The 12,526-nt window shown below is 44.2% G+C and overlaps 1 protein-coding gene across 2 annotated transcripts in view; it reads right to left on the bottom strand.

Moving 5' to 3' along the window:
- Window positions 1–12,526, bottom strand: part of KIAA0232 (KIAA0232 ortholog) — a 397,277-nt gene that overhangs the window by 286,517 nt on the left and 98,234 nt on the right. The gene's annotated exons all lie outside the window — the stretch shown is intronic.

The following is a 12,526-nucleotide window of genomic DNA, read 5'->3' as shown; positions in this document are numbered from 1 at the left end:
CCGTTCGGGCTAGCCTCCGCGGCATCTGTTTTTCAGAGGGTTATGCAGAATATGTTGAGGGGTGTGGAGGGAGTTCTAGTGTTCCAGGATGATGTTCTTATCTATGCAAAGAATAATGTGATTCATGATGACATTATCAGGAGAGTGTTTGAGATCTTCTAAAAACACGGTGTGGTGTTAAAGATTGAGAAGTGTAAGTTTGCATGTGATGAAATAGAGTATCTTGGTCATCTTTTATCTAAGGATGGCATCAAGCCCCGACAGGGTCTTATTGACGCAATATTGGAAGCCCCTGTACCCTGTGACAAAACCGGAGTTAAGTCTCTATTGGGGCTGTTAGAATATTATTCCAGATTTGTGTACAATTATGCATCCATGGTTAGACCCATCAGTAATCTCCTTAAGAGCTCCTCAACATTTTTTGGGTCATCTGATTGTGATTGTGCCTTCAGGGAGATTAAAAAGGCTCTTCAGGAGAGCAATGCACGGACGCCTTTTGACCCAGCACTACCTTGCTTTATTACGGTGAATGCATGTAAGAGTGGTTTAGGTGCCATTCTCACGCAAAAGGCTTTCGAACAAGAATATACTGTTGCATTTGCGTCCAGAGTTTTGAGAGGTGCTGAAGAACATTATTCCGTAATCGAAACGGAATTATTAGCTTGCTTGTGGGCTATTGATAAGTTTTGCCTGTATATTTGGGGAAGGCATTTCAATTTGGTTACTGATCACAAACCTCGTGTCTATATTTCGTCTGGTCCTAGTAAGTGTTGTACCCCAAGGATCACTAGGATGGTCAGCAAATTGTTACAGTACCAGTTTGATATTACTCACATTGCTGGGGGTAAAAATGTCAGAGCGGATTATCTGTCACGCTTTCCTCAATCTTCTAATCTGAGTGAAGGTACTGGTTTTCAAGAACTGTGTGATGAGGATGAAGAAGATTGTTTTGTGGCAACAGTTGACATTCCTGTTTTGGCGGTTGGGTCTGAGGCGGATTGGAGATTGACTTTTTCAGACGACAAGATTCTTCAAGATGTGTGTATGTTCGTAATGAATGGATGGCGGAATGAGAAAGCTCTTTCTTCTGAGCTCCAGCCCTATTGGAAAGTTGAATCTGAGATTTCATTAGAGGATGGTTTACTGATGACTGATGAGGTGTGACAAGTTGATTCCCCCACATTCTCTTAGGTCAGTCATTGTCAAAGAATCTCATGAGGGACATCTGGGCATTTCACTTACTATACGACGAGTTCGAGAGAATTTTTGGTGGCCCAGTATGGATAATGAGATCAGGACTTCTGATGAAAATTGCCTGTGGTGTTATTCTTCTGATAAGATACTCAAAGCTAATACACCTCCTTTATCCCCTGTTGAGTGTCCGGCTGGACCATGGATTAAAGTGGGTGTGGAAATAATGGGTCCTTATGAGGTTTTACCTCAGAACTTGAGGTTTATTATTGTTATGATAGATTATGCTTCCAAGTGGCCCGAGGTCAAAGTGGTTAGAGAAGCTGGTGCTTCTAGTGTCATTAAGTTTATGAAGGAAGTGTTTCTGAGGAAGTGTTTCTGTGGAAAAGTAAATTTTGCCATGTTGTATGTGCCTACGTGTTCCCCATCTTATGTTATATGTGCATGATTGATATGCATGTATTCCCCTCTGATCGATTAAAAACGCAATTATAGTTGTGTCCATCTTTAGTATGCCAGTTTCCAGTCCTCATGAAAACAACGAATATTAGGCCTATGTAAACCTACGTTGCCACATTTTACAGTGTGCACGTTAATTCATTGAATTGTCCCCGTTTCTAGGCCTCAAAAGGGCCCGGACTCAGATTCAGCTCCTGTCTTCTGAACCCTCTCCGAGGAGCGATACAGCCCCCACCTGCATCCCTGACCCTTCGCTTACTTCCTGCCTCACAGTGCCCGGCCCGGCCTGGCTCTGCCTCCCAGTCTGCCAAGAGTATGTTATGCTTCTAGTTATCAGTCCAGCCCTCCTTCTCTGCATTCCTAAGCTACTGCATCGCATCAATAGTTTCAGCCATAGTCTAGCCTTTCTGTCTCCATGTAAGAGAAATACTGTATTAATATTCATAGAATATTCCTAGCACACGCAATACATGTAGAATTATGCACGCACCAGTCTTAATGTCAAGTAGCCTTTGCCCTGATAACTTTTGGATTCTATCAATATGTACTCCAAACACCAGATACTAGATATGCCTTAGGGACATGTCGCTCTGACACTCCAGACTTTAGTTTCCTTTTCTAGCGCAGAAGTCATAGCCCCCAGTTCTCCCTGGTAACACGTCATTGCCCGTTTGCGCGCACCACTAGGTTAGAGGTCCCAGCTGCTCAGGTAGCCCCTTCCATGTTTCCGCCCCGTTTATGACACTTCTGTTACGTTTGCATCACATGCCTATGTATACGCCCTGTACACGCCTTCTTGTTACATCATTTTGCCCTTATCTTTCGGGACTGCTACGAGTCACGCCTACTGCTACGCCTACTGTATTGAATGTAATGCAATTGTTTTGATATATATACTGTGAACTGTTACTGAAAGTTGCCCAAGCCCAGATTTCCATTCCCCGGCAGCTGCCTTCATTCTATTCCCGTACAGGCTGTCCTGTTCCTGTCCCTTATGCCTGATTAAAGCCTGTCGACTCAAGATACCTCGAATCCTGACTCTTATTTATTGAGCTATCTGTTTTATTGATTATATTAAAAAATAGTACCGGTAATTAATTATTTATTTACCACATAATGGCGCCCGAATAGGGACTTGCCCTTTCCCCACGCGCCGGAGAAGCCACGCAGGCCCCCTGATCCTCTGCAGCCGTGACGGAACCATACCGTGCACGTGCAGATATTTCTGCTTCAAGTATCCCTCAGGCCCACAGAGGAGACGGAGGTTGCGGTCCAGCATCCAGACGAGGCGGTGAGGAACGCGGCGAGTCCCGACCAGAGCCCAAGCCGAGAGTCCAAGGTCCGAGGTATCCAGAGGCCCACCTGTAACTGAAGTCCGAAGTTCGTAGTCCGTCGTCGTAGCAGTCCAGTCCAGTCCAAGGCCTCCCGTTCTTGCTGCCCGGTGAGTACCGTTGCTGGGGTAGTATCTAGACAGGGTCAATTAATTTGTCTCTGGTCCGTGGGTTTGGGTACACAGATCCAACACGAAGTGTCCACCTAGGTGGATGCGGGTCCTGACGTGTCTCTTTATGGGACCGGTAAGTTTTCGTACTGTTTTAGCAGTGCATCTAGTCATTCTAGTAAGTTCTGTTCTCGAGAAATTCATGTGTTCTGTCCAAACTGTTATTTTAAATGTTATTCCATGTGTTTTCAGTGTCGTGGTATGAGTGATTTGTTTTTCCAGTCATTATTGTGTTTATCGTGTATTGTATTGTGTCAAAGATTCCGGCCTAAAGAATGCCTCTATTCTCCAAGTTACGTCAGTTAAAAACCCGAAAAGGATTGCTCGAGGAAGCAGTTCCTGTCCCGCCTAGGGACAGTCCAGGTCATTTTATGTATCATAAGCATGGCTTAAGTGCCATATTATATCTAGACTTATGGGTGGATTACACCAAGGAATTAGAAGAGAAATATAGATGGCACATGTCAGGTACATGGGATGCCGAGTGCATCATGCGAGTAGAAGAAGCATTATGGAAAAAGAAATCCAGACAGTCCCAGAAAGATGCCATCGAGTTATGGCGTAAAGAATCTCATAGAAGAACAGAAAAAGAAATCAGAAAAACAGAATTAAGTAGGGAATCCTCAGAAAAAGCCCAAGAAAGGGAATTAATCGAAGTAGGTGAACGAGTTAAAGCCGAACAGTCAGACAGACAGAGAAATGCCCTTATTAAGGGTATGTATCCTCTTCTTGCTGAGGGCTTGCCGAAAGCTACCCCGGAAGCACCATGTAATTTTCCGCCGCCATTAGTTCCGATTAAGCTACGTCACAAACCGACCGCAGCTGATATTTTTCTCTCGTCCTATTTGGACGACACAGTCCCAGCCTATGCAAATCCTGTTCCGCCTGCTCCCGTAAATAATGTAATTCCTGTTCCTCCAGCCACCGGGGCACCCGTTGCAGCACCTGTTACGGTACCCCCGGTCCAGCCTACAGTACATGTATCCGCTACATCAGTCACTCTCCCAGCACGTACAATACCCGTTAACGATTCTAGTCTAGGGGCCACGGGGGGAAGTCCTCCTGGAACCCCGCCTCAACACAGACGTCTGACACTACTCGAGCTACATGAGCGAGCGTTACAGCGTTCGCCCAAACTTCAGTCAGTTGCAGATATCAAGCGAGCCCTTACCGAATGCCGTTATGATCCAGTCCCAGGCGATGATGATATGGTCCTGTATTCATTACGTGTAAGACGGGTGACCGAATATTTGGACACCCTGCCCAATATGAAAGGTTATCTAGACAGAATATATCGTTTCATCCGTACAGGAGCAGATCCAGGAAGTATTGGCGATGCCATGATTCAAAGAAAAGTCGAGATTCAGCTCATGCTTTTAAAGTTTTTAATAAATTGTTTAATAAGAGAACAAGATTATCCGGATAAAAATCCGGAAGAAATGAAAGTCCTGACCAGGTGGAGTGACCATATAGCAGAGGGAAGACACAAGACACAGAACTGTATAGAGAGTATGTACAAGAAGATCCGTAGGGAAATAATAAAGTTACACGAGAAACGAGAAGCAGCACGAGTAACCGAGAAAGAAGACAACTCTTCTACTGAAGAGGTAGACGACGAGAATCCCTCCAGGATAGCGTATGTAGGTAGAACTAGACTTCCCGACCGACATTCACGCCTAGATCACAAGAAAATTTTCCCTCCTCCAGCACCAGGACAAGGTTCTCTTGAACAAGTATTCCAAGCTACCGATCACATTCTGAAATCACGAATCGGTTATAGTGAACTTAGTACCATGCATGAACAAGAACTAGCCCGATCAGCAGTCCGATGGATTACTGATTCTACCACTTTTCCAGACGAAATAGTGGCACAAATGTTTCTGAAACTGCCCCCAGCCGAGCAGCGACTGGTGGGTATGTATATGATCCAGCACCTCATTACACTGTATGAGGGACAGCATTCTGATCCAGGTCCACTACATGATGTTTTGAACGAGTTACTCCAGTATAGATGGAGAGGACTAGGTACTGATTTAATTAGTATCATTCTAGAACAGCGCCACAAATACCGAACGTTTCTGAATCCGCATTTTGTTCATGTCTCACCTCCAGAAAGTAAATCATTTTACATAGATAGACAGCATCCGTTACGAGAAGTACACCCAGTTAGGACAGCGGGTGGTGATCTAGAACGAGTATTTGTTTACACCCCTATCACAAATATGGAACTCTTAGAGATGAAAAAGTTAATTCCCTGTCACGACAAAGATCCAGCAGGGTTCCACCGAGAATTAAAAGACATGCTCCGTATGGGAGAATACACGTATCCTGATATCATTAAAATGTTAAAGGTCCTGTTGCCCGCAGGGGTATATGAAAAACTCAAGGAAAAAGAATGGGAGGTGGGAGAGAAAAAGATAGATTGGACAGCTTTAGAAGCTGAAGATACTTCCCGAGTACCAGGTACCGGTCTTGGGGGTAAAGTTAAAGAATTGCCCGAGTTATTGATCCAGGTTTTGCCAAGATTACTAACCACGAAAAAGGAAGATTGGGATGCAATCTCAGCTTGTAAACAGAAACAAGATGAAGATACTAGTGATTTTTATTCTAGATTTGAAAAATGCTTTATTATTAACAGTGGTCTGAAAACAAGTAGTGAATCGTACCCTCATCTTTTTGTCACCAAACTAGTCGAGAATTCAAGTCCACAAGTTAAAAATCGAGTTTTGAAAGTCGAAAGTAGTTGGCAAGCTAATACTCCGTCACAAATGTTACAAATGCTCCAGTATCACCAGAACAGAATCAGGGAAGAGCAAGAACACGAAAGAAGACGTACGAAAGACACGAAAATGAAAGTATTAGTTGCACAATCTGTTCCACAAGACAGTCAGAAGAGGGGTCCGAATCAAGCCAGTCATCCTGCAGCTCCCGTTAAAGGGACTTGCAATTACTGTAAACAGCCAGGTCATTTTATAAACGAGTGTGCAGTTCTGAAACACAACATAGCTACTGGTAAAACTAAAGAAAGACCACGTCCGCCTAGACAAGAACAAGTTTCACAGACTTCTCAGCCATCCCAGAATGCACAACAGACAGCTCCAGCATCGCAGCCTATCGCTGCAACACAGCATGTTACACAGCAGATGTACCAGTATGCCCAGACAGAGTATCCAGATTATCAACAGTATTCATGAAACAGCCTAGAGAGGGAGGTAGGCTTGCCTCTCATCGAGATACCTGTAGATCAAGAGGGTCCCTATGTACACAGTCAAATATTAGGGAAAGACAGAAAGTTTTTGATTGATACAGGGGCAAGTAGGACTACCATCAGTCATGACGAGGTTCCAGGGGCTCCGCTCTCAGGCTCTAAAAATGTTTCCCTTGGATTTTCAGGAAAGCCGATTGTTAATGAAATTTCGAAACCAGTTACTCTACAAGTTGGTCCATTGTCCCGAACTACTGATTTGTTACTCACGAAATCATGTCCAGAAAATTTGTTAGGCATCAAGACATTAAAAGAATTAGGTGCAGTAATTTGCTGCTCTCCAGAAGGGGTCCGATTGTTTGAGAGACTTTAAAGGTCATTATGTATTACGTGATTTTGATCCAAGATTATTGAATGTACCACAGCATTTATGGGCGCAAGGTCCAACTGATGTAGGTTGTATGCATATCACACCCCATCGTGTGACTCTTAAGCAAGGTATAGTTTTGCCACGAATCAGACAGTACAGATTGCCACCTGAGGCTGTAGCAGCCTTATCCAAAATTATTGACAAACTTATTGCTCAAGGAGTGGTTGTAGAAACTGACTCCAATATATGTAATTCTCCTATCATTCCAGTCCTGAAACGTACTGATCCAAATGCACCTCCAGTATATCGATTAGTGATTGACCTTCGAGAGCTTAATAAATGTATCGTACCCCAGTACCCAGTAGTCCCAGACATTTCGTCACTTTTGACAGCCATTGATTCTGAAGCTACATTTTTCACTGTTATCGACCTCAAGAATGCATTTTTCAGTGTCCCCATACATCCAGACAGCCAGTACCTTTTCGGTTTTTGTTTAAATGGAAGAAGCTATAAATTCACACGAGCTCCTCAAGGTTTCACAGAAAGTCCTAGTATTTACAGTCAAGCACTTAAGAGACAACTAGACAATATTCACATGCCAACTGACACTGCCCTGCTCCAGTATGTCTATGATCTACTGATCACAGCCCGTTCTGAACGTGACTGCGAGCAAGCGTCACTTACGGTTCTGTATTTTCTGGCCGAGCAGGGGCACAAGGTGTCCCCTTCCAAATGACAATTTTGTGTCCAGCAAGTGGTATACTTAGGACACTTACTGTCCAAGTGGGGTAGGCAGTTGACACCAGACCGTATCCAGTTAATAGCGAGTCTTCCACAGCCCAAGACACAGAAGGAGGTACGAGCTTTTATCGGCCTCACTTCTTACTGCAGACAATGGATTCCTCAGTATGCATTTCTAGCCAAGCCACTGATACAGTTAACGACACAGGAGGCAGCCGTATCGACTGTCCTCCCTTGGACCCAGGAACATACACTTGTATTCAATAAATTAAAGAAAGCTTTATGTCAAGCACCTGTTCTAGCGACACCAAACTACAGTAAGCCTTTTACACTTTTTGTCACAGAACGTGATGGTACTGCATTATCTGTTCTCACACAAGATCAAGCAGGACAGTACAAGCCCTGTGCTTATTTTTCGAGCACATTAGATCCAGTAGCCCAGGCTCTGCCTGCGTGCCTCAAGTCAGTTGCAGCCACAGCTTTAGCTATCAGACAAAGTGATTCCATAGTGTTAGGACACTCCCTGACAGTACAAGTTCCACACTCCGTAGAAGTTCTTTTAAACCGAACCCAGACTCAGCACTTAACGATTGCACGTTTAACAGGTTATGAACTGACACTGTTCCAACCACACATAGAAATCAGACGCTGCAACATTCTAAATCCTGCTACACTGTTACCGTCAGTTACTTTAAATCCGGCCACACATGATTGTGTGGAAGTTGTTAACACTATGACAAAGCCAAGACAAGACCTGACAGACATTGCATTACCTAATCCCGACCTGACACTTTATGTGGATGGTTCATGTATGAGAACAAGTACAGGAGAACTAGTAGCCGCGTATGCAGTGACTACTGAAACCGAAGTTTTAGAAACACATCGTATTGACACCCTGTCTGCTCAGGCAGCAGAGCTAGTCGCTCTGACCCAAGCCTGCATACGTGCCAAGAACTAGAAAGTAAACATATACACAGATTCACGTTACGCATTCGGAGTCGTACACGACTTTGGAGTGCTCTGGCAGGAGAGAGGTTTCATGACTTCTCATGGAACCAAGATTCAGCATGGTCTCCTCATTCAAGCTCTGTTAGATGCAATACATTTACCGACAGCTATCGCTATCATGAAGTGCAAGGCACATACGAAAGTCACTGACATCATTTCCCAAGGTAACGATCTAGCAGATCGAACAGCCAAGCTTACAGCCCAGACTCCAGACATTCCAGTTAACACGACACAGGCACTCACTCCAGATCAGACTACTTGTATGACAGTTAAGGACCCTACACAAGATGTCATAGACATACAGTTACATGCTACCCCAGAAGAAATAAAGAAATGGTCCGAACAAGGAGGGGTCCAGACAGATCAAGGATGGTTGACGAAGGGAAAAGCCACATGGTTTCTCCCCGACTCTATGGTTCAAGTCATTATTAATACCGCACATAGTCCAGCACATCTAGGAGAAAAAGCTATGTTAGACAGTATTCAGAACCTTTGGTTCAACAAGCATTTACGAGCTGCAGCCAAGCAGAAAGTCCGTACCTGTATGATATGTTGTCAGTTCAATCCAGGTAAAAGTGTCCCGGTGGAACAAGGGGGATTCCAACCTCCTGACCATCCTTTTGAAGTCCTCCAGATGGATTATATTCAGATGGAGCGATGTCGAGGTTTCAAGTACGTTCTCGTAGTTGTATGCGCTTTGTCCAGGTGGACAGAAGCATATCCAGTTCCAGATTACACAGCCGCGACCACTGCCAGGCAGTTGGTTCGTGAATTCTTTCCCCGCTATGGACTCCCTAGGGTCGTGTATTCAGACAACGGCCAGCCATTCTCATCCGAGCTTATGAAACATGTTTCCCTTCTGTTAGGGTACCAGTGGAAGTTCCATTGTGTGCGCCATCCTGAAGCAGCCGGTCTCGTAGAGAGACATAATCAGACGTTGAAAATCCGCATTGCTAAAATTTGTAGAGAAAAAGGTGTAGACTGGCTAGTTGCCCTGCCAGTTGCTTTATTTTTTAGGAGGATGGTTGCACATTCCAGATCAGGTCTGTCCCCGTATGAGGTTGTATTCGGCCGCCACCCAAACATGTGGGGTACACCTAGACCCCGCAGTATTACAGATGTTTCCAGTAATATGCTGACAGATTACCTAGCTTCCTTGATGTCTGCCCTACACTCTTGTCGTTCACAGGTTGCCGCCGCATTTCCAGACAACTCCGAGGTGAAACCGCATGAAGTCATTCCCGGTGATCTCGTGTTCGTCCGGAATTTTGATCGTTCAAGTCCGCTGGAGCCCCGCTGGAAGGAGCCCCGCCTCGTATTGCTTACAACAAGGACTGCCGTAAAACTCGAGGGGAGGAAAGGTTGGGTCCATCTGAGCCATATTAAGAAGTTCCTTGGATTACAAGAAAAGACTTTTGCTAAGGACTACCTCATTCCTAAAGACTGCCTAAAAACAGACTCTGAACTCAAGGTTCCCCTGTTAGAGAAAACTCCGCATCAGGAGTATAAAGAGAAACTCAGGTCTAGTAAAATAAGTCAGCCAGTTTAATTGTCTAAGTCCCTCTCGGGTGAAACGGTTAGACAGGTTCCTGACATGTATGAGATAGACCCCCACAGTGAGAGAGTTAGTCAAAACTCTAAAAGATGTATTATTGTTCTATGTTTTCTATTATTTGTGAGTCTTATGGTTACCTGCACAAGTTATGCGTTACATTTATGTTTTCCAATTTCACATGTACATATGTTTTCTAATGCTACAGTAGAGCACACATTTAGTGATCTGCCTCCTCACGAGCTATCCTATCGTCTTACTATGCGAAATAATACATTCATTCGAATGTTGCATTATTCACACCAGACCAGCAATGCTACCAATTGTTGGGTGTGTGGTCGACTCCCCCCTTTCCAGACACCGAAGGAAGTTCTGCCACTCTTTCCTTATCCATTTTCACATAATGGTTCGTGTGGAGCATGGTCCACGTTAACATCATCCTCCAATGATATGTCCCTTCTGAATAGAACATGTTTTCCAGACAAGCAGGGTCTCTCCCATAGAACAGGGTTAGATCTAGAAAATGAAGTATATAATTTAGGTAACTATTCTTCGAATTTCATGGTTTTGAATGTTCAGTCCGATACTACTCCAGATTTACCTGCCATTTCAGTACTACCAGTCAAAGGCGAATTATGTGTCAGAAAGAATGGTTCCGCACATGTAGGACATAGTGATTGTACTACTACTGTCGAGTATAGTGACAGTGGGAAATCTATTTTCAAAGCCTCACGTCATTCTTATTTTGTTTGTGGTCAGACCGCATATGTTCGTCTGCCCCTCGATTGGGATGGAACATGTTACATTGCCTTCCTACTGCCACCAGTTTTTCTAGCCCCATCTGATTATCACAGAAACACACATCTAGTACACATTAGACATAGAAGGGAGATCGAGTCCCCAATTGTTGATCAAACTGAAACTACTCTAGAACAGTATCAAGACTTTAATAAAGGTTTCTTCTTCTTTATAGGACCTATCCAGAATAGTAAGTTAATACGTAGGTTAACTAGAACCCTTGAAGCAGTAGTGAATGAGACTACTTCTGCTCTAGGTAACTTAACTGAAGAGCAATCTGCTATGAGATTTGTCGTGCTCCAAAATCGTCTCGTTCTTGACGTCATACTGGCCGATAGAGGAGGAACATGTAGAGTCATCGGATCTAGTTGCTGCATTTTCATTCCTAATAACGTGCCGTCTGTCTATTCAGCTATAACAAGACTTCATAAAATTGCCCATCAGTTACACCAGAATCCAGGCACCTGGACATGGTCCGGTTGGCTCTGGAGTATTATATCTGCTTGGGGATGGAAAGTATTGTCATTCCTAGGTATTGCAGTAATGATTATATTCAGTTGCTGCCTCTGTATACAATGTGGCCCTGCGATTTGCGGCATGTGTGCTACCTCTTGTATTCCTAGTCCTAAATCCCGTTCCAAGACAATTCGAGATGAGCAAATGATGCTATATGAACAGATAAATGTTATCATGAATATTGATGTTTCCTGATGGAAACGTAGGGCACAAGGAGGGAATGTGGAAAAGTAAATTTTGCCATGTTGTATGTGCCTACGTGTTCCCCATCTTATGTTATATGTGCATGATTGATATGCATGTATTCCCCTCTGATCGATTAAAAACGCAATTATAGTTGTGTCCATCTTTAGTATGCCAGTTTCCAGTCCTCATGAAAACAACGAATATTAGGCCTATGTAAACCTACGTTGCCACATTTTACAGTGTGCACGTTAATTCATTGAATTGTCCCCGTTTCTAGGCCTCAAAAGGGCCCGGACTCAGATTCAGCTCCTGTCTTCTGAACCCTCTCCGAGGAGCGATACAGCCCCCACCTGCATCCCTGACCCTTCGCTTACTTCCTGCCTCACAGTGCCCGGCCCGGCCTGGCTCTGCCTCCCAGTCTGCCAAGAGTATGTTATGCTTCTAGTTATCAGTCCAGCCCTCCTTCTCTGCATTCCTAAGCTACTGCATCGCATCAATAGTTTCAGCCATAGTCTAGCCTTTCTGTCTCCATGTAAGAGAAATACTGTATTAATATTCATAGAATATTCCTAGCACACGCAATACATGTAGAATTATGCACGCACCAGTCTTAATGTCAAGTAGCCTTTGCCCTGATAACTTTTGGATTCTATCAATATGTACTCCAAACACCAGATACTAGATATGCCTTAGGTACATGTCGCTCTGACACTCCAGACTTTAGTCTCCTTTTCTAGCGCAGAAGTCATAGCCCCCAGTTCTCCCTGGTAACACGTCATTGCCCGTTTGCGCGCACCACTAGGTTAGAGGTCCCAGCTGCTCAGGTAGCCCCTTCCATGTTTCCGCCCCGTTTATGACACTTCTGTTACGTTTGCATCACATGTCTATGTATACGCCCTGTACACGCCTTCTTGTTACATCATTTTGCCCTTATCTTTCGCGACTGCTACGAGTCACGCCTACTGCTACGCCTACTGTATTGAATGTAATGCAATTGTT

This window comes from Lissotriton helveticus, chromosome 2_2 (assembly GCF_964261635.1).
Source record: "Lissotriton helveticus chromosome 2_2, aLisHel1.1, whole genome shotgun sequence".
Lineage (NCBI taxonomy): Eukaryota > Metazoa > Chordata > Amphibia > Caudata > Salamandridae > Lissotriton > Lissotriton helveticus.
Note: the sequence above shows the minus strand (reverse complement) of the source record. Positions and strands in the feature narration are given on the sequence as shown.